Source organism: Mus musculus, chromosome 17 (assembly GCF_000001635.26).
Source record: "Mus musculus strain C57BL/6J chromosome 17, GRCm38.p6 C57BL/6J".
NCBI lineage: Eukaryota > Metazoa > Chordata > Mammalia > Rodentia > Muridae > Mus > Mus musculus.
In genome coordinates, this window is record NC_000083.6 from 45,933,220 (window position 1) to 45,956,023 (window position 22,804).

The 22,804-nt window shown below is 49.4% G+C and overlaps 2 long non-coding RNA genes across 7 annotated transcripts; one reads left to right on the plus strand and one right to left on the minus strand.

Annotated features, from left to right (window-relative positions):
• The first annotated feature begins 2,074 nt into the window (after positions 1-2,074).
• Gm41585 lies at positions 2,075-13,356 on the plus strand. Of its 4 annotated transcripts, XR_003952399.1 has the most exons (5): positions 2,075-2,189; positions 9,796-9,878; positions 11,394-11,717; positions 12,465-12,727; positions 13,176-13,356. It is a non-coding gene; the product is annotated as a predicted gene, 41585 (long non-coding RNA). The 4 variants fall into 4 exon arrangements; XR_003952396.1 differs by having other exon boundaries at positions 12,465-13,356; XR_003952397.1 differs by lacking the exons at positions 2,075-2,189; positions 9,796-9,878 and adding an exon at positions 10,076-10,426 and having other exon boundaries at positions 12,465-13,356.
• On the minus strand, positions 8,841-15,613 carry Gm36122. Of its 3 annotated transcripts, none has more exons than XR_876841.1 (4): positions 15,560-15,613; positions 13,519-13,620; positions 13,161-13,327; positions 8,841-9,237 (listed from the first exon to the last, which is right to left on the minus strand). It is a non-coding gene; the product is annotated as a predicted gene, 36122 (long non-coding RNA). The 3 variants fall into 3 exon arrangements; XR_876840.1 differs by lacking the exon at positions 15,560-15,613 and adding an exon at positions 15,112-15,461; XR_876839.1 differs by lacking the exon at positions 15,560-15,613 and adding an exon at positions 14,833-15,461.
• Positions 15,614-22,804: the final 7,191 nt, after the last annotated feature.

The window sequence follows — 22,804 nt, forward strand, 5'->3', positions numbered from 1 at the left end:
TCGGGTACTCGGGCTTGGCAGTAAATGCCTTTACCATGTGAACCATCTCGCTGGCCCAGCTTCCCCTCCCTCCCAAACCCAGGGCCTTGCACAAACTAGGCAATTGCCCTCCGATGCTGAGCCAAGCCCCCATCCGGACCTTTATCTTTCAATGACTACGATCTCCTCAGGGGCCCGTTGAGCTTGGCTTTGGGGGTGGTCCAGACGGCATGTCTAGTATTCAGTTCCTTGGGGAAACTGAGTTGCAGAAAGAGGCAGAGGCTCGCTGAGAGCTTATTCATTGGTGGCCGAACTGGGACTGGAACGGTTTCCTCAGGTTTCCAGCAGCAGGAGACTCCCTCATTCTAGATGCCACAAACTGTGCCGCCTGTGGGGTCCACTGCTGAGGAAAGAGCCAAGCTGCTCGTTTTGAAGATTTTTATAGTGGTCATGTTAGAACATTAGATCAAAGTCATGGCTATCTAGACATGAGCCCATGAGAGGAAGGGAGAGGGAACCCTCCCACACCCTCTACCCCCCACGCGCACACACAGCCCAGGCAGTGCTAGGTGGTCAGAAGGCTCAGGCGGGAGGCTTCTCCAACACACAGGGTGCCTTTCCATTTCCAGAGTAGAATTCCCAGCCTGCCCTGCCCCTTCTACTGCTTGCTACAGGGTTGCAAAGCAAGCCCCCTGAAAGGCATTTCCAGAAATGTATCTATTAGCAGCTGGCTGCCTTACATATTCCCCTGGAAAGTCCTTAGGGGCTCAGGGATTGAAGGTGCCTTGGCAGCCACCAGTAGAGGCTGCAGTAGGGTCATAAGGAAGGGTCTGGGGGAACTGCCCAGTTCCTACCACCTTATGCAAGAGAGAGAACAAAGGGGCCTTGCTGGGAGGTATTATAAGATTAAATGGCTAGGCCCAGGACAAACCCAGCAAGCCCCTTGGGATCTGAATTAGTAAGGCCCACTGAAAGCAGGGGAATTAACACCCTGGCTTCTCACAGAGGCCCACATCCCCTTTTATCCCTGCCTGGGCCTCCTTTCGAGTTAATCTGCAGCCTTGCCCAAGTGCCTGCTTGGGGCCTGTATGAAGAGCCATTCCTCTACCCAGAGGCAAAGGGAGCCTTCCTGGAAAAGAACCTACCTGACCCCTGACCCCTGACCTCTAGAGGGCACAGATTGTGAGCAAGCCGGGTGGCCCAGCCACTCACCTGGCCCTTTGGTTGATGTTTGAGGGCATTCACTGTTCCCCATCCTCCAAACTTCTCCTTCCTGCTAATGAGGTAGGAGTTTGGGGACCTGTGAGTATTAGCTTTGTCAACTTGATACAATCTAGAATCATCTGGGAAGAGTGTCAGTGATGGATTGTCAACGTTATGTTTACCTGTGTGTAAGTCAGTGTGTGTGTGTGTGTGTGTGTGTGTGTTGCTTTTTGTCAAGGTATTTTATCACACCAACAGAAATGAAACTAGAAGGGAACCCAGTGGTTCTCCCAAGGGAAAGCTGAGCTGGCTCCAAGTGGCAGCGAGGATGAGTCTTCCGGACTTCAGGAGAACTGATGAACAGGGGTGTCCCCATCGTAATCGGAGCTCGGCAATCTCAGTTTCACAAACGTCTGATCAGACTTTTAAGGAGCAGGAAGGTGTTCAAGATCCCAGAATTCACTTGGGCTCTCCCAGACTCCTTCCTTTCCGTACTCCACGTCACCACACACACAGTGCTACTTCCCCACCCTACCCCTGCCTGCCCCACTCTAGAACTTTCTTTTGCTGGCTGTCCCTTCTCTCTTAGGACCCAGGCCTGGTTGCACTGCTCAAAAGCCCTCGATGTCCGCTCTCCGTGGAGTTAGCAATCTAGCGGCAAGCTGTGGTTTTCACCTCTCCCCAGACCCTGCATGATTCTTAAACAGGAGTTGTACATCTCTAGCAACCTGGATAACCATACAAGCCCAGCATGTGCCCAGCCATCCCTGGCCTGGGGCCTCTGGGCATAGCAGCTCAGGGTGCCCATCGCAGTCAAAGGTGTCATGACCACACAATGACTGGAGGGCTGGTGGACTGTGTGGAGGGGAGATTTACAGCTGGGTGCCGTGAAGGCATAAAACTGGGAATGTGTAGGTAGAGGCTTCCCCAGAGGGTGGGGCTGAGGGGGGAGGAAAGAGAGCGTTGGTGGGAGAGGAAGAGAAAGGAACACCTCAAAGAGGAAACAGGTACGGGGTTCTGGGAGGCAAAGGCAACTGGTGTGGAGTGGAGCTGTGGAGAACTGTGCTGGGCGGAGCTGGGAGCAATGGCCAGGGTCAGGTGATCTCTTGCCTTTAGGACTTATCCAGAGAGCTTCTCGAAGCTGTGAAGGACATTTTAGCAGTTCAAGGAGGAGGAGTTGATGAAATTTGTATTTCTAAGAGATCATTTTCTCCCAAGAGTGATGTATGGAAGCTGGCTGGGACTGACAAGAGCCCTTGCTGTCTTCAGAAGTGATGGAGGCACCCACAGCTGACAGGCTTAGACACTAACCTGCTTTTCAGGGTGGGATGAAGGAAGCCCCCCCCCCCCACTTCCAATTGGCCATGGGTGGTGGCACCAGGAGATAGCACGCATCTGTGCTGGGCTCTGGGTACCCACACGGGCTACAGCATGGGCAGTGAGTTTAGAGCCAGCCTCCCACTCCCAAGTGGGACTCTCATGACTGAGACCCTAGGGATGGGAGGGTCACTCATGGTGACAGCTGCCCAGCTATTCTCCATGTGAACATGCCAGGGAACCTGTACCTATGGAAGGGAGACCATGGTGTGGATACAGCCTATCTGTTCACATGCACCAGGACAGTGGCTTTAGGCACCCAGACAACCAGACTTTCCCAGCCTGCCTATGGCCCCTGAGCACACAAATCTGTTCACGATAATAACCAGTAGTCACTGGATCTTGATCCATGTCAGGTATTCTGTGAAACACTGCTTGTGAGTTACTGTTTAGCCTTTATAGGGAACATAGAGAGTCTGTAATTTGTTTCAAGATTTTATTACTCTTTTATTATTATTATTTTTATTGTGTGTTTCTGTGTATGAGTATATGCACACCTGGAGGAGTGTCTGAGGAGATCAGAGGCATTGAATCCTTCAAGAGCCGGGGTGACCGGATGTGGAGGCTGGACCTCTGAAAGAGCACTATAAACTCTTGCCTGCTGAGCTGTCTCTCCAACTCTCTTCATAACACTTTTCAAATATCTTATGTATGACATATACACATTGCATTGAGCACATGGAGGCAGGTTGCACGGTACGTACTACATCCTTGCTTCTTCAGGTCTCTGTGAATGCACACAAGATAACGTGCGCACACACAAGTCCCGGGTAACATGTGTGCTTTGTTATTGACGTGATACATATATAGAACATGTGGTGGGTGGCACTTTCACACACACGAGGCATGCATACACACAGGCAGCACACACAAGTACAACGTCTTTCTCCTTTTCTCACACAGGGTAATTTATGGCCATCCGGCTCATGTCCGGACTTCCTATTAACATTAATGAGGTGGCGACCTGGTATTCAGAAGCCCTTGTCCTGTAGGGGCACGGCCAGGCCGAGAAAACACAGGAGACCACAGTCACAGAGGAACAACTAATTATCCGGCTGACTGGGGTTTGATTGTTTTTCCCAGGGTTTCTCCTCTGTCCCCAAGCCGAGACCAGGTTCTCACTGCAGAAGGGGCTGGAAGCCTGGCGCGGGAATAAGGCAAGAGAGGGTAAAAAGGGGAGAGCGTGGGGCAGTGGCCTTCCTGACTCTCAGTCCTGTCCCCTCCCTCCCTCTTGCCTGATGAAGTTGTTGGAATTGTTTCCCAAAGGTCAGAGTTCACAGAGGCCTGGGACACTGGTCTTCTCCACCTGCAAGTTCCATTTCAAAGTCAAATTGAACATCTTTATTTTGGAAGCTTTCATTTACTGAACCACAAGCCATGAAAAGAGTCTGGCCCCTGTAGTCCCACCTCTGAATGTATGCAACAGAGCAAGTGGCTGCCTTTCTTTCCTCTCCCCCGGCATGTTGGAGCTCTGTACCTGCTGACCAGGAGACCCTGTCCTGGGCATCTTGGCCACTTTCCACGTTTTCTGCATCAAAATAAGGCCCTTCCTAAACAAAATTAAGGGTGGTCTTCCTTTAACTCCTAAGTACAGAGATACCCCAAATCTTCAGGGCATTAAAAGACCATAGTGGGGGGTAGGCACATGGGAACACACCTAGAATTCTAGTACTCTACAGGCTGAGGCAGGAGGGTCATAAGTTCAAAGCTAGCCTTGGCTACACAGCAGCGTGTAGAGTTTCAGGCTAGTTTGGCCTATACAGAGTTAAGACATGTCAGAAATAACCAAGGACCATGGGAAACTGCACTAACATAATCTTTTATTGCAGTGTCTTCCATAGACTCAATTGGTCTTGTCTCCCAGCAGTTCTGGGAGGTTAGCAGGGGCCTCTGCCCATCCCCATTTCTTTATTGTGATACCAAGACATAGAAAGAAGAGGTTTGCCCTTGGTTAGACCAACGTTTGAACATCTCTGAGACTCACAGACTCTTCATCTATTTGTGGGAGGCCTTCCCTTAGCAGCCACTGAATTACAAGTGTGCGCTCCGATTCACCACGATCCAAAACAAAACCAGGTGGAATCTGCCGCAGAAGGATGCGTGCTGGAGCTGTTGTGGAGGATCCTGGTATCCTGGTATTGGAGCTCAGAGGGCCATTCTCAGCCTGGCCAGAGGGAACGAATGTTATGGCCAACCCAGGGAGCATTAACATTAGTATCTACGGAATGTAGATGAAATGTTCCTACCTTCTTGTCAGGCTTGTCACAGTGAGAAAACACACACACTCTCACTCATACTCACCCACACACACTAACACACACACTCACTCACACACACTCATACACATTCACTCACACACTCACATACTCACATACATTTACTCACACATACATTCATACACACTCACACACTAACACACACCCACACTCACACACACACACACATACTAACACACACACACACACACACACACACACACACACACACTCCTTCACAGACATGAGTAGCCTTCACTACCACTCAGTTTTAACTCCAGGACTATCACTGACACATAGAGCTTGCTGGGGTCTGTGGCTCTCCCCTGCAGCCTCTTGTTTTGCCCCCCTTTTCTGCTCCAGAGGAGGCTAAGAGACCCACACTTTTTCTATCCTTACCCTGAGTCTGGCTGCTTCACCCTGTGCTGTTTCATGGGAGTGGGGGGAGGGGCTGGGGAGGTTACTTCACTCAGCTGACCCAGAAAGCTAAGGCTTTCTCAGGGTGCTGGGCTAGACGAAGCTAACTCCATAGAAAGACTGTCTTATAAACAAAGAATGGCTCAACCACAGCACTCAGGAGGGTGAAGCAGAAGGATCATGAATTTGGGGTTAATCTGGGGGCTACATAGTGAGTTCTAGGCCAGCCTGGACTACAAAGTAAGACTCTATCTCAAAACCAAAAAACAATAACAGCAACAACAAAACAAAATCAGGGTGGAGAGATGTTGAGGGGCCCTCAGGCTCAGAGTTTCTAATAGGAGAATCTGATACCACCCTGGACTCAGCTAGGAGAAGAGGCATGTTTACGGTGATGCTGTGGTCACAGACAGCATTTCCAGGTTTGGGAAGGACCCACATGTCAGGACTCCTCAGATCCACATCTATCTTCATTCTCCCAGCCCCTGCTGCATCCACTTCTCATGAGAGAGTAAATTACCCCCAAGCTAGAGAAGAGGCCCCAGAGAAAACGCCCTTAGTCCTTGGTACTGAGGACCGTTGTTTTTTTTTTGTTTGTTTGTTTTGTTTTTTTACCTAAAATCCTCAAGGGAGGGCCTGGCTGCTGCTGACTTCCCATGGGTCTCTGGGTTGGAGCTGGGAGAGGGCACATCAGAGAAGCTTCCAGGACAGGAGAGTGTCTGCTTCTGCCCTACTACAATGGTTGGACAGATGTCTGTATGCAAAAAAAGAGTCTCACGTACCCCACAGGTTCATTGCCCAAATGCTACCCATGGGCCAGGGGGGTTTTCCAGTTTCCTAGGAAACACAAACCAAACCAGCCCATGCACCCCAACAAGGACCCTACCCTTCCCACCTGACAGCCAGCAAATCCCAAGTCCCAGCATCATGACCGCACTGCTCACACTAGACACCCCACCCTCAACATGGCGCGCGTATCTCAACGGGATGAATGAATTGAATCTGTTCTTCCATCTCACTGGTTGAATAAAGGAAGTGGTAACTGACTACTTCCCAGTTAGAGTCACAACAGTCTAAGTCTCATGTAAGTTGTGTCTAACCACATAGTTGTTCTCCGCTGGAAGCTTGCTTCAGAAACTTCTGGAAAAAAAAAATGGAACCAACAGAAGGGCCAGGGGGCCTTATGCAGAGGCTGGCGGAGGATCCTACCACCTCCTCAGGGCCTCTGGGTGACACCACTCCAAGTGTAGCAGTCACAAGGTGGCCAAGACCCAGACGGCAGGGGAGCTTCCCTGAGCTCACAGAGCACTGTACTTGGGGGATGGAAACTCAGCGGCCCTGCCTCTACCCCAGGTGCTTCCTATCCACAAATCTAGGTTCACTTCTAGTCAGGCAGGAGTGACCTAGAGCCTGAGGCCCTGATTGTCCCAAGCAGCAACTGCCTGGCTACCTGCTAGCTAGGAATGCTGGGAACTGCCCAGATCTGGGCTGCAGGTAGCCTATTTGTTTGGAACGGCACTGCCACTGCCTTGCACAACTCTGAGGACTGTGGGTCAGATAGCTTTCTTCTCCTTGGATGCTTTGGGGCCGGAGGGCCAGCTAGCTGCAAGGCCAAACACTTGGAGACACCAGAGCTGGAGAAAGCCAGGGCATGTTTATGGTGGAGATAGCTTCCCCCGACTCCGTTATCAGACCTCCAAGTCACAGCCACTCAGGCAGCTATGGGACAGCAGCCAGACCCCAGGAAGAGAGCAGGCTCTGATGTCTGCCTGCATCTTCAGCGTGAGCGCTGGCCTGAGGTCTCTCCCGAGATGCCCTCACTGAGAGTTTGCAACACCAATGCTCGCACTCTCTCTACCACTTGGCCACCGGCATCAGATGGCAGTCACCCTGTACGTGACGCAACGAGGTTCAAGAAGGTTCAGGTCCTTGCTGGAACTCGGGCAGCAAAGAAGCAAAGCCAGGGCTGCCTAACTTGGAGCCCCCCCCCCCCTCTTTCCAACACTTCAGAGGAGCGGCTCCTGGCTTCCCAGTGCTCTCCTTGATAGAACCACTCAGAACCCACATCCCTGGGATATCCCAACCGAGGTAGACATCCCCTGAGGTCCTCAAGTCAACAGGTTGGGCCTAGGAATGCCCTCCAAGCTGAAACTTGCTGTGGCTCCTCACTGTCACGTGACTCCCTCCTGTGATGTCAGCCCTGCATTTATGGAGGCTGGAAGAGATGGCTCAGCAGTTAAGAGCATACAAGTCTTGCAGAGGGCTTGAACTGGATTCCTAGGATCCACACCGAGAGGCTCACAATAGCCTATAGCGCCAGCTCCAGGGGACTCCAGTGTCCTCTCCTGGCCTCCTTGGATAGTACTCACACACGGTCATACACATACATATACTAAAAAAAAAAAAAAACCAACCCAATTTTTAAAAAGGTTTTATGGCTGAGACTAGGGAGATGGCTCAGCAGTTGGGGGCCCTTGCTGCTCCTCCGGAATGGCTTGCACACACACACACACACACACACACACACACACACACACACACAGAGAGAGAGAGAGAGAGAGAGAGAGAGAGAGAGAGAGAGAGAAACTTCCAGAAGCACAATACATAGCGATGACTGTAGAACTGGGAGCTGTCTTTGGTGGGTGTATAGTTTTTGGTGACATTCTCAAGGGGCCTGAGCATGCCATGCCAGCATCGGGATTCTTTTAAACGTTTTCTCAATTTACTTCGTCTCTGTGCTCGAGTGTTTGCTTGCATGTGGGGATGTGTTCCACATGTATCCCTGGTGCCCCGCCCCCCCGCCCGGAGTCCTAAGAAATCCCCTAAAATGGGAGGTTGTGAGCCCTGGCTGTCTTGGACTCACTTTGTAGACCAGGCTGGCCCTGAACTCACAGAGATTTACCTGCCTCTGCCTTCAAAGTGCTAGGATTAGAGGTGTGCGCCACCACTGCCCTGAGAGCCTGGGTCCTTTTAAGAACAGTAAATGTTCGTAACACCTCACCCATCTCTCCAACATCAGGATTCTTGACCAAGGTATATGAGGAAAGAGAAAAGGCCTGTGTGCAAAAATGTAACCAGTATTGCAATATTTGGGGAAAAGAAAACATAGTTGATAAGTTATCAACTGTAAAGAAAGTCTGCGGCTGGTAGCACCATACCGGGACAGTGGGAGGCTGGGGAGATGTCTCCATCGACACAGTGATGTAGCTTGCTCTGCAAGAGGGAGGAACTGAGTTCAATACCCAGGACTTATGTGGAAAACCAGGTGTGGTACTGTGTGCTTGTAATATCAGCATTGGGGAGGATACAGATTTCCGGAGCTTGCTGGCCAGCCCACCTAGCCTAACTGGAGATTTCCATGCCACTGAGGGGCCCTGTCTCAAAAATTATAATGGATAACACATGAGAAATGACATCCAAAGACCAGCAAGATGGCTCAGTGGATTAAGGCATTTGTTGCCAAGTTGGATAGTTTGAGTTTGATCTCTGGGACCCACATGATGGAGAAGAGTCAACTCATTGTCCTCTGACTTGCACATGTACATGCACACATACTCACACACACACACACACACACACATACACACACACCACACAGCTGAGGTTTCAGACTTGCACATGTACACACACACACACACACACACACACACACACACACCACAGCTGAGGTTTCAGTGGAGCAGGTCAGCTGCAATTATGCATTGACAATCGGTGAGCTATTAATGGCGACAGCGACCACACATTGTTCCCCTCCTTGCCATTGTGTGAACACAGTTTCAGACACGATTCTTAGCCCTGGCCTCATTTAATGCATTAATTATACTTTGCTTGACACCTCTATTCTCAGAGCTAATCTTTTGCATGCTTGCCTGAATGCTACCTTGCCAGTCACATGAAAGGGCTTTGGGATGGCTAGACAGGAAAGTTCCATGAATTCTCGAAACAGGATGAGCCAAGTTTCAGTCCAGGACAAGATAGACGCTTATGACATCTTCATGATTTTTCTCTGAAAAAAAAAAATCAGATGTTTTTCTATTCAGCAGGCCTTGTGCTCATCTTGCTAGCTAAACCCATCATCCTGCATCATAGGTACTTTCTGCAATTCCTCCCCTTCCTCATCTCCTTCCTTCCCCTCCTCCCCTTCCTCTTCCCTCCTCCTCTTCCCTCCTCCTCCTCCTCCCCTCCCCCCTCCCTCCCCTCCCCCTCCCCCCCTCCCCTCCTCCTCCTCCTCCTCCTCCTCCTCCTCCTCCTCCTCCTCCTCCTCCTCCTCCTCCTCCTCCTCCTCCTCTTCTTCTTCTTCTTCTTCTTCTTCTTCTTCTTCTTCTTCTTCTTCTTCTTCTTCTTCTTCCTCTTCATGAAATAGAGTCTCTCTACATATCCCTGGATGGTCTGGAAATCATCTGTAGACCAGGCTGGCCTTGACCTTACAGAAATATGCTTGACTCTGTTTCCTGAATGCTAGGACTAAAGGCATGTACCACCATGACAGGCTTAAATTCTTCTTTTATTTTAAAAAGAAGTTTATGTACATGTGTGTTTTACCTACATCCATGTCTATTCACAGCATATATTCCTGGTGCCTGAGGAAGCCAGAAGAGGGTGTTGGAGTCCCTGGGACTGGAAATACAGGTGGTTGTAAACCTTCATGTGAGTGTTGGGAATCCAAACCCGGGTCCTCTGAAAGAGCAGCCAGTGCTCCTGACTGTGGAGCCATATTTCCAGCCCCTGCAATTATTTTTCTAACTTCATATCCCTTTTCAAGATCAGCTCCCCAAGTTAAGATCCTAAAACCACTATAGCAGATTTGTCCAGGACTTTATGAAATGGAAGGTTCCAAGAAGCCCCAGTGCCTTCCTGGCCACTGAGTGTCTGGAGTGTGGCCTGGGAGCCAGCCTTTCTCACAAGTTTTCCTGGGAGCCTGCTATGTGCACTCAAGTTTGAGAAGTCCTGACCCCAAGCACGACAGGCATTCGGGAAATGTTTGCAGAATGAGCTGTTGGTGAATGAATTTCGAGAGCTGTAAGGTGAAGCACATTGTGAAGTTGTTCGGTTTTCCATCCAGCCACGACGTTGGTGATAGCATCTCAGAGCCAGGAATTGCTTCCCTGTGGGCCTGGGCTGGCACTTCTGGATGCTACTTATGCTGAAGCCAAGCCCATGGGGACACCCCACTGTTGCCCAAGTGGCTCTCACAGGTGAGAACCTAACTCTGTGGCTAAGGATTTGCAAAACCGTCCCCCTTCAAACTGTAGACCCCATGGCTAGGCTGTCTTCTGGGGCTGAGTCATAGGTGAAGTTCAGTGTAAGGCAGACTCCTTCCCCTCAATGCTACAAACCTTTAATTCTGGGTTACAACCTGATCCTTAATCTTATATACTATAGACTGATCCCCAATCCTGGGTACAGCCTGCCTACTGGGCCTGAATGCAGATTGACTCTGAAGTCTGACTATAGACCAATTCCTTCTTTCTGGGCCTAGGTTTACCCCTCATCTTAGGCACAGACTTAACCTTAATCCTATGTAGCCAAAATATAATCCCCCTAGCCCAGAAAACAGGCTGATTCATTACCCTGGTCAGAGCCTGATCCTAAACTCTGATCTTAGTCCTATCTAATCCTTGCCACAGACTGGCCTAACTTTGCACAGGTTGCTCTTCATTCTGACCATGGGCTGACCCCAGTGGGTTGGTCTAGGAACACAAGGTAGCAGAAGTGGATAGCCTTCTAATGGAGGGCAGAATCATGTCTACGAGAGGAATGCGGTGTGCCCAGCCAGGGTTTGGGAAATTTGTGTTTTCCATTCAAGAGCCATGGTGAGAATCTATGGTCCTCATGACCCTGGCCATTCTCCATTTCTTTCTGTGCCTGCCTGGCTGTCCCCACCCCACCAGCTGGCTCCCTCAGAGGGAGATACATGAAAGGGAAGAGGACAGACCCCAGTGCAGGTATCATTAGGGAGTAGAGGCTGGACACCCTGCTGTCCATCCATCTCAGCCCCTGCCATCCATTCATCTTCTCCAAGATGGACCCCGGCCACAAGCAGAAGAGAAGCAAGTCCAGATAAGTGGTCAGGCTATCTCTTTCCTACACACAGTGCAGGGCTGGAGGGAAAGTTCTGGTACTCTCCAAGACTGGAGTGACCCTCTGAACATCTACTTCCAGGCAGATCTAAAGGAGGTATGTCTAAATCTCCAGGTCTGGATGAAGATGGAAGCTACATCATGTTCAAGTTCCAGCAGCCGTCCCATTCTGGCTTTGAGGAACTCCGAGAACTTGCAGCTCATGGACAATCGGTAGCCTTCGACTTGAAGAAACTCCCAAGCCGGGGAGCAGACAGCAATCTCGCCCCAAGGGAGCTTCTGGTTTGATAGTGGAGACGCTGAAAACACTAGCCTAAAGGGGACTCCTCGCTCCTCTTGCCACATACACAGATGGCAATGCACATCCACGGAGCTCCTGCCCACTGAGCAGGAAGGATGAAGAGAGGTAAACTGATAGCACTAACCCTGGTAGCCTCCCCAGAGGAAGATGAAATCCTTCCACCCCCATCTCCTCACTGGACTGACTGCCACCACCCCTGTCCCAGGAATGTTGAAGGCCAAAACCATTTTTCTTAGCCCTGATAGGCCTGGGGCCTGTACTCATTCCCTTGAGGAGTTGGGGAGGGTGGGGGACTGGACAGGCCTCCCAGACATTCCTCCTGCATTCCTGGGGCCAGGCCCTCCTTCCTCCCTGCCTCAGCCTGGTCATAAACTATTTCAGGCTTGCAAAATCTGGTCGGCTGGGTTCTCGAAACCCTCCCATCATGTGTAGAGGCCAGAGCCCTGGACCAGAAACCCATAGCACCCACAGGATCTGGAAGGTTCTGGTCAACTGGGACAGAGACAACCAAGTGACCTCTTGGGCCACCAATCATCCTGCAGTTGGGAAACAGAGAAGGCGGGGTCTAGACACTCCATGGGGCAGCCTCTTTGGAGCGCCTCTTCTTAGAACTGTGTGGAGAGAGGAGAGGGGACTACAAGAGCAGGGAAGCACATGTTGGGGGGCTAAGAGCATTTAGAAAGATTGGCCCAGGTCTACCTCCCTTTCCTCTCCACATCTGCTTCCCATACCAAGGCTCAGTTTCTCACTCCAATTGCAAAGTAGACAAGCATGACCAAATGGCCGTAAGGGCTCCATCCAACCACTTGCTCTCCTCTCCAGCTGAGCCTGTCTCTACCTCCATCCCCACAGCCTCCTCTAAACACAGAATGCCCTGAACCACCATGGTACCACAAACCATTCCTGGAGACATCATCTCATCTCAGCCCCAGCCTTTCCCTCCCCTGGACTGACCTTGAGGCCATCTAGGTAAAGCGATGCCCTTATCTCTAGGCAACCATATCCTGGAAGAAACCACCTGGACCACGGGACACTTTTGTGCCTCTGAGATCGGAAGTGGAATGAAGGAGGCCTATTCGGAAAGCGACCTGTGGCCTGGGGAGATGGTTTCATGGGTAAAATGTCCACTGGGCAAGCACAAGGAGCTGGGGTCAGATGCCCAGCACTCGCAGGGGATAGAGGCAGATGAATCTCCAGGACTTAGTGGCCAGCCTGGCCAAAGCAGGGTGCTTCAGGTTCAATGAGAGACCTTGTTTCACAAACACGTATTTCTGTGCTATGTGTCATCCTAAGATGCCTCTAACATCACGCCATAAAAGTGTGCTTTCCTTGGGAATGTGCAAAGATCTTTACTAATAAGAATTGAGTTTGCTTTTGAAAAAATAAATGGATGGAGAGGGAGGGATTGAGAAAGACCTTCAACCTCTTGCCTCTACACAAGCCCACACTGTCTAATGTAAACAGGCATGTGTGTGCGCAACACACACACACACACACCCCAAATAAATAAAAAGAATGCAGGGGAGATGGCTCAGTAATGAAGAGCACCTGTTGTACTTGCAGACGACCCGGGTTTGGTTCCCAGCACCCACATGGCAGCTCGGAACCATCATCGTCATCCCTAGGACACACATGGTGGAAGGAAAAGACTGTCCCCTGGAAGTTGTCTTCTGACCTCTGCTTGTGAGCTGTGGCCCACAAATGCATGTGCCTGTCTGCATGCAAAACACACAAATAAATGGTAAATGTAAAAGAATGCCTTTTGGAAAATAGCACAAATGACTAATACCCACGCTTCTTCTTAGAACCAAGGGACCTGGTGGCAGATTTCTTCAGATGCCCAGCCATGCCCCCCCCTCAAGCCCATTTTCCTAAGCCCCAGTTAGATACCTCTAACCTTGCTTACCTTACAAAGTCAGACGGGATTGGGTCCACATCAACTCTTGAGCCATGTTTCAACTTTACCCCAAAGGGCACCTGCCTGGCTCTTCCTTCCCTGATTTGGGAGCTACCAGGAGAGAGAGAGAGAGAGAGAGAGGGTTCACACCTCCCCTTCCAGGCCCTCTCCTCAGAGCCCTAGACAAGTGTATCCCAGAGAATCCAGACTCTAATTCCTCCTGAGTTCAATATGTACCTGTGGGGATCCTGTCGGCAACACACACACACACACACACACACACACACACACACACACACACACACACATACCCTGCCTAGCGAGGATTTATAGATCAAACTCTCTGCTGAAAGAGTGTTTCAGAGACCCATGACACTAGGCCACGCACAACCATCCGCTGGGATCACACAGAAGACAACCCCATAGAGAGTTACTGGGGGGAAGAAAACTAACATCCATAGGGGTGTCACTTATGCCCAATTCCTCTATGCTTACCTACCTCCTATGAGCAATACTGAAACATCCCCACAGGTATAAAATACATCCTCTGGGGACCATTGAGATGCCTCAGCCTGCTGCCAAGGCTGATGTTTTAGAGTTCCAGACGCACGTGGTAGAAAACGAGAACTAACTCCCAAAACTTGTCCTCTGGTCTCCACATGCACGTCGTGACACACACACATGCACACACACATATGCACATACACATGCACACACACACACAATGAATAAAATCTCATTGGTGACACATTAGTTTTAATTGGCCCAGAGCAACTTAAAGAGCAGAGTAAGGCACCTAGCACCTCAGTCACCTCACAGTGTGGTCATTTCTTTGTGTTCAAAGTCAAACGCTTCTAGACCAGCTATTTGAGGACAGTAATCGATTGTCATCAAGCATAGTTTTTCTGCTGTGCTATAAGACCTTCCGAGTTATTCTTCCGGTCCATCTGTAGTACATGAGAACACTCGGTCTTCACCTCCTCCCCACACCTATACCCATCCCATGCTCTGGAAGGAGCTGTTCTAGTCGCTGCTCAGCATTGGTTCCCATGATGGAGGAGCTTCATAGATGAGTGAAAAAGCTTCAGAGCCAAATATACACATGCACACACATACGTTCATGCACATGTACATTCACACACACTCACATACTCACGCATGCACATATACATACACTTGCACACCATGCACAACCTCTCTAACTTGCACACAATACACCCTTTTGCACATGTGTATGCACTTGCACACCATGTACACTCATGAGCATACACACTTTTGCACATATGTTTGCATGCATACACACATGAACACACACATACTCACACAGGTGCACACACATGCATGCACACGTGCATGCACAGTGGTCAGCAGCCCCAGGAGTCAGTCCTTTCTGCATCTGTCTGGTGATTCCTAGTTTCCCCTGTGTCACACTCTGCACATGCACAGAAACAAATGTGCTCTTGAAGGAGTTCTATACTCAATCTTCATGGCCTTTCTTGGGCTTAAAGATCTCAGTTTCTTCATCTGGGAAGTAGAAACCATGGCGCGTCTTTTTTTTCTCTGCACACGATACCCTGTGAGAAGGCTTTCCAATTCCTTTACCATAGAGACTCCAGGTTTGAGCCTTGGGTCACCACGAACTTGCCACTTACACCAGGAACTCAACAGGGGCCTTTGGCCTAGCCTCCCCTTTGGGGTGAGGCCCAGAGGAGGCCACACAGCTTTCCATTGGCTCTTGGGTGTAACCCATTAGTGCTGACAGCAATGGTGCCTGCTGCTGACATCAGCGCCCATCTGTTTGTGGTGGGGAGAGGCCTCCCAGGAGAACACAGCCAGCAAAGACCTCCCAGCTGGGCAGTAGAGGCAGGCTTGCTGAAAGCCCTCATCATGCAGGCACCTTTGGAGGCAGGGCTGAGAGATCAGAAAGAAAGCCTCCTGACAGGCAGCCCCTATCCCTCCCAGCCCTGTCACAAAGTGCAATCACACTCTAGCCCAGCTTTGAACCTCCTAGCCCCACCCGCTTCCCCACCCCCACTCCCGAACTACTGACCCCATCAGCATTGTCACAGTCTGCTGTCTCCAGGTCACCAAAGTCCTATCGCATCTATCTGCCAGGTGGGGTGGTGCACACCAGCACTTGGGATGTATGTGCAGAAGGATCAGGAAACCTAAGGTTACCTAAGGTTATCCTCAGCTACCTAGTAAGTTAAAGGCCAGCCTGGGCTTTGGGAGACCCTGTCTAAAATATAGAAGCAAACAACATCACCCTTGCCTTCCTCCTCCTCGTCATCCACTCGCACCTCTACCACCCACAGCCCTCACCCCTGCAAACCTAAAAGGTTACTGTCTAATCAATGATCTATCTCACTCCTTGCCTAAATTCTTTACCAAGCAATGAACTTTGGCTGGAACTCAACAACAGCCTCAGGAGGGGACAGAGCTGTGTCTCTCTTAATGGCTTCCCTTCCAATGTGGCTGCTCACATCACCATCTGCAATGGCTTGAGAGAGGTGGATATTTCCTTCCTTAAAACCCATCGGTCCTCTAATCTCTCTGAGTAAGCTCGCTCGGGAACATACGTGGCCTGTTTGAACACACACTTCAGGTGCTGAAGGAGACTTAAAAACAGTCATGGAAAATTAGCCTGCGAGATCACCTTTACTTGACTTAACACTCAGAGAAGTCTGAAGAGGACTGTTTCCAAATTGGTCATTTCTGACAGGAGATACTCAAACTTCCCCTTGTAAAGCAATCTAAGACATTGGTTCTCAACCTGTGGGTCTCGACCCTTTTGGAAAGATCAAATGACTCTTTCACAGGGGTCGATTAAGACCATCATAAAACATATTTACATTACAATTCATAACAGGAGCAAAATTCAAGATTGTAGTTTGAAGCAACAAAATAATTTTAGGGAACTGTACTAAAGGGTCTCTGTATTAGGGAGGCGGAGAACCATTGAGCTAGGGTGTATGAGGTTCTTGACCCAGGCAAGAAGTAGCTATAGCTTCCATCTAGCCTGGCAGGTCTGTGACTGAGCTAAGCATCGGGCTGTGGGAGGGGGAAGGGAAGAAGAAGGGAGGGGGCTAAAGAAGGAGGGAGGAAGGAAGGGCCTGCCTCACACTTGGTCCAAAGTCTGACCTGAAGCCGAGACTTGTTTTGGGGGCTGGGGTGGTGGCTCAGCGGTTAACAGCACCCAGTCCTTTTGGGAGGACCTAGGTTTAGTTCCAGCACCCACAGCTAACAACTCTCTGTGACTCCAGTTCCCGGGGTTCTGACAGTCTCTTCTGGCCTCAATGAACACCTGCACACACGCATACATGTAGACAAAGCATCCATACACATAAACAGTTTGAAGACTAATATTGGAACAATGGGATCAATCATTTCTATGCTGTGCCTCAGTTTCCTCCCCTGTGAAACAGAAGAAAGAACCTGCCTCCTAGGGCTGACTTGACAGTCTAGCCTAGCAAAAGTACCTAAGGCCCTTAGCTGGGCCTGACTTGACTGCAAGGCTGAGAGAATTTGAACATTCTGGAACATATAGAAAAAAAAAACCACACTGACTGTGTCATCTGACCTATGTCATTTTCAAAGGTTCTTTTTCTTCCTTTCTTTCTTTCTTTCTTTCTTTCTTTCTTTCTTTCTTTCTTTCTTTCTTTCTTTCTTTCTTTCTGTCTGTCTTTCTTTCTTCCTCTCTCTCTCTCTCTCTCTCTCTCTCTCTTTCTTTCTTTCTTTCTTTCTTTCTTTCTTTCTTTCTTTCTTTCTTTGTATTTGTCACTCCCAAACCCAGAATTAGGTTAATCACTGATACTGCCCTTCAGAGTTCTGGTGACTTCTCCCATGGGTCCACTTCCTCCTTCCCTTGTTGGAATCTGAGCTGAGGCGCCCTCCCCAGCTTTCATCCTTTGATCTTTGTGATAAGCTGGAGACTGGACATTGTATCTGCTCGCCTCTGGGTGAGTTTTCTCCTGCCCTTTGGCCCAGGGCCACGGGAGTAAGAGCTTCCTGCTGTCACCATCGAGGCCACTCTGATTTGTCCCTTTCTGGGAGCTTGTGCAGAGAGTCGAATCCTAACAGGACAGAGAGCAAAGCTGTGGAGTGCCAGTACTCCGAGAGTGATCTTCAGACCAGAGGCCTGAGTGTCATCATCTGGGGACATTGTTAGACATGCAAATTCTCAGGCCTCACCCCATACCTGCAGACTCTGGAACTTGGATTCCACACTTGGCCAGCATCATATGACTGTGAGGGCACTGCCTTGGAAAGCAGAAACCCTCAGCCCTAATCTGTATGATGAGGAGACAATGAGGCGCGTCCAGGTCTATGGAAGCCATGCTGGTATGTCCTTAGCACAGTCTATACACAAGCTCCGTCTATGCATGCACTTATACACACAGAGAATTCCTGGAATCCTGTGGGAACCAGGCATGGCTTTAGAGGTACAGAAGGTCTTGGGAACTGTGGGGCTGCAGGAAGTGGAGAAGGGACAATGCTCTTGGCTCTTGCTTAGGCTTCCTCACCATAGGATTCCACGGCTGCATTGCCCCTGCTGAGATGAGCCCGCAGTTCCCCAGGCTCTGGATGAACTTATCAGTCATCTTGGCATTCCCAGATGTGGGTTGGCATGGAAGTCCAGCAATCCCCACCCCAACCCTGACCTGGCCCAGGGTTATTTCCCAGGCAGAGACCTAATCAAAGAAACTGAGTTTGGGGTACCTGTGTGCTCTCAATCTCTCTGTGCCTAATGCTCTAACAAGACTAGGGACATTCCTCTAGGGAGATGGCTCAGTAGGTAAAGACATTTGCCACCAAGGCTGGCAACCCTAATTTGATCTCTGGGACCCACATGGTAAAAGAGGAGAAGAGACTCTCAAAAGTTATTCCTCTAAACTACTACTACTACTACACATATAGACACTAAATAAATGCATACTGTAATGATTTTTTTAAAGACTTAAGCAATGGAAGGACACAAAAGTTTTTATCTCTACCACTAGACCAGAGGGTACAGCAAAATGTCGTAGCAGTGGGTGCTGGAGGCAACTGTCTCCCCTGCACTAAGCCATCAAGGCAAGCTCTTTGCGAACATTGTAGGAACTAACAAGATGGTGACCATGAACCAGGCACTAACCAGAGCAGTGAGCACAAGAGGAAGCTGATTGGCCAGGGTGTGCACAGGTTAAGGAGGGGGGTGGCCGAGAACAGCATCGTCTACAAGTTTCTCAGAGGCCCAGCATTGCCTGACACACTGGACTCTCTGCCTCTCATGCTCATGTTTCCGGCCTCCTTCTGTCTCTATCTCCCTGCCTCTCACTCTTTCTGTCTTCTTCCCATGCCATGGGCCACTCCATAAGGGAGCAATCTCTCTTTAAAATAGACTATGACCTTGTGATTAAAACCCAAGCAGGCTATAAGAGAGATAGGTCCGTGGGTAACAGGCTGTTCAGCAGGCACAAGGGCCTGAGTTTGGATCCTCCACACTCGTGGAAAAGAAAAACACAGCCAAATGCATCTATAACCAGTGCTGGGGGCAAGAGCAGAGACAGGCAGATCCCTGAGGGCAATCTAGCAGAAACAGCAAACTCCAAGTTCACTGAGGGACCCGGTCTCAAAAGGTCAGTAAGGCCAGCAAGGTGGCTAAGTGGGTAAAGGCATTTGAAACCAGCCTGATGACATGAATTTAATCCCTAAGCCAGACATGGTAGAAGGAGATAACTGAGTCCCATACGCTGTCCTCTGACTTGCATGAACCGACCCCCCACTCCCCAAATAGATAAATAAAATGTTTCTAAGATGGGAAGAGCAATAGGAAGACATCTGATAGGGTGCAAGAGTGCACACGCAGGCACAAGCACACACACACACACACACACACACAAACACACACACACACACACACACACACACACACATACAGACATCAATCACCAAAAGTGTGGACTAGCACATTGCTATATGCCCACACATCCAAATACTAGTCTTGGATCCCAAATGACACCTGCTACTACATATTAGAACACAGAGGACTTTCAAACCAGAGTACTAAATGAAAGCCACCAGCCACACCAGACTACACCTCGTATGAGACTGCTAATACGAAACTTCTGGAAATGGTCAAACACAGAGAAGACGCAGGTCCATCGGTGGTCGGTTGCTCGAGGCTGGGGCTGGAGTGGAGATCAACCACAAATGGCTCCAAGGAAACTGTGGGTAGCGGAAGTTTCTTGGACTGTATGGCACTGACTGTTGCATGTGATATACATCATCTACTTAACCATTCCATGTATGCAAGTGATTTTACCATCTGCATAAGCCGAGTGACTTGAGCTCCCCAGAACTCATGGCGGAAGGAGAGAACCAGCTTCCTAAAGTTATCCTTTGACCTCCACACAGCCCCTCCACAGACACGGACACGGACACAGACACAGACAGGCACAGGTACACAGACATAGGCACAGGCACAGACACAGACACACATAATAAAATTTTCTTTAGAAAATCAGAAGTAGAAGGCAGAGAGATGGCTAAGAAGGTTGAGTACCAAGGATCAAGGTTCAGTTCCTAGCACCCAGGAGGCAGTCACTGCCCAGAGTCACCCACCTAGCAGTCAGGAGGCTCATAACTGCCTGTAACTCCAGTTCCGGGAAATCCAACACACCTTTTGGTCTCCACAGGCATCTTAACACACATGATGCACATACACATACTCAGACACACATACATACACACTGAAGAAGTCATAAAAATCTAGGTGTAGTGGCCCAAGCCTTTAATCCCAGCACCTCAAGGGAAGGCAGAAGCAAAAGGGTATCTGTGAGTTCAAGGCTAGCCTGGTCTCCATGGGAAGACTCTCAATCAATCAATCAATCAATCAATGTACGTTTTTAGAAAGCCGGCATCAGAGGTGTGATCGAAGGCCTGGTGGTTTACAAAGGGCATTTGAACCACCAAAAAAAACGAAGTGAAACTCCCAATATTGGTCACAGTGAGGATGTGGGGAACTGAGAAATCATTTGTCTACAGTCTTGGGCCGTGGCTACACCACTTCTCCTCAGAAACCCTGGAAGTATCTGCCCTATGACTCGGTGACTCCATTCTTAAGTTTATAATGCAAACGTGTTCATTTGAATGTCATACAACACCACAGAAAGTACAACGTATCCACTGTTGCCTGGAGCTGGCACCAACCCAGCAGTTACCAGGAGGATACATACAAATCGTGTTCTTGGGTTCCGGGAGATGGCTTGGTCAGTAGAGTACTTGCTTCACAGCATGAGTTCAAATCCCCAGAACCCACGTGTAAGCTGAGCGTGGTGGCCAGTCTTTATCTGTATCTCAGGGCTGAAGGAGAGCGGAGACGGGAGCTTGCTGGCCAATCAAACAGAATCAGCAAGCTCCAGGTTCAGTGAGATCCTGCCCGCAGAGAATAGTGTGGAGGGCTGGAATGACTTGCTCGGCGATTGGGGCACTTGCTGCTCTTGCAGAGGACCCAGGCTTGGTTCTCAGCACCCGCACATCAGGTGACTCACAAATGCTAAGTCTAGTTTCAGAGGATCCGACGCCCTCTGGCCCTCAATGTACCTGGGCACATAATCTCATGCAGGCACATACATACACATATATATTTTTAAAGTTTTTAAAAAAATATTTCCTTTGCTTTTCTTTCATGTTTGTGGTTGTTTTGCCTGCATGTGTATGTATGTATGCAGTACATAAATGCGAGTGGTCCTGAAGGGAGTTGCTACTGAGGTGGTGCCAGGAACCAAACCTGGGTCCTCTAGAGGAGCATTCAACTCTCTTAACTGCTGAGCCACCTCACCATCCCCTTAAAAAGTTTTATTTAAAAAGAGAAGAGGGAAAAAAGATATACTGGGGCTGGAGCTCTTGCTGAGGTCCCTGAATTCAGCTCTTAGCACCCACATGGTGGCTCACAAGCACCTGTAATTTCAGCTTCAGAGAATCAGATGTCCTTTTCTGGCCTCTGCAGGCACCGGGCATGTGTACGGTGTACATCCATACATGCAGGCAAAACACTTAAATGCGTAAAAATAATAAATAAATGAAAAAAATAATCACGTGAAGAAGTACTGAGAAAGACACTGATATCAACCTCTGGTCTCCCTATACATATATTCATATGCTCCACCCCCACACATGTAAACACACATGAACACATATGCACGTTTATACCACACACACACACACAATATAAAAGTAACTACACATTCCCACAGTGGAAGGTTATGAGCGATGAGAATGCATGAACTGAGCGTGTCACGAATGGATTTCAATGTTCATCAGGGCTGCTGAGATGACTCAGCGGCTCAGAGAGCTTGCCGAGCAGATCCAATGACCTGAGTTCGATCCTCAGAACCCAGAGTGGAAGGAGAGAATAAACCTGCAAAATCTGTCCTCTGACCTCCACATAAATATCATGGTATACATGCACCATCACACACACACACACACACACACACACACACACACACACACACACACACACAGGGGAGGGGGGAATGAGAAATAATTTTAAATATTCAGGAAAAACAAAAGTTTTTTTTTTTAAGATCGATAAAATCAAGTGGCATGCCTGTGATTCTGTTTATATTGCATCCTGGGGTCAAGTGACACTAATCTCTAACCTCCAGAACTGGAAGGCAAAAGAGTCTCTGCCTTTGTGACATCAGGGAAAGGTTGCTGGACTCCCTCAAAGTTCTCCTTCTTGATGCCAAAGCATTTGGTAAAATCCCTGCTGAATCACCGAGGTGCTTACGCCTTGTGAACACTTTCGTGCGGATCTTTTAATTAGAGAGGAAACCGTGTTTACTAAACAGCCAGAGAAGGTAAAAAGAAACCTCTTTGGCCCTCACCTTAAACCTGACCTCCTGGGGGCTTTTGGTGGTGGGGTGAGTCTGCCTCCACCAGTCGGAGAGGCTGGATCATCTCCAGACCAGATCTCACGTAGACAAAGTCCTTGGCATTTATCAGATATGCAAGGGCAGCGGCAGAGGAGGAGATGCAGAAGGCTTTGATGCCAGGCTAACCAAGGGAGCCCACAAAAGTCCTAAAAAGCCTGGCGTGACACCCTCGAGCAGAGTGAGGCACACAGGAGACATCTAGCCTGGACCTGTGGGGAAACAGTGTGAGCAAGCCTGTGGGGTGGGGGTGGGGAGGGTGCAGAGAATAGGAAGCAGAATTAGTGAGAGACATAGCAAGCTCTCTCTCTCCCCCCTGCTCGAATGCCTCTATCCGGCTGGTTATACTGAAGGAACTTGAAGGGAAGTGGACTAAA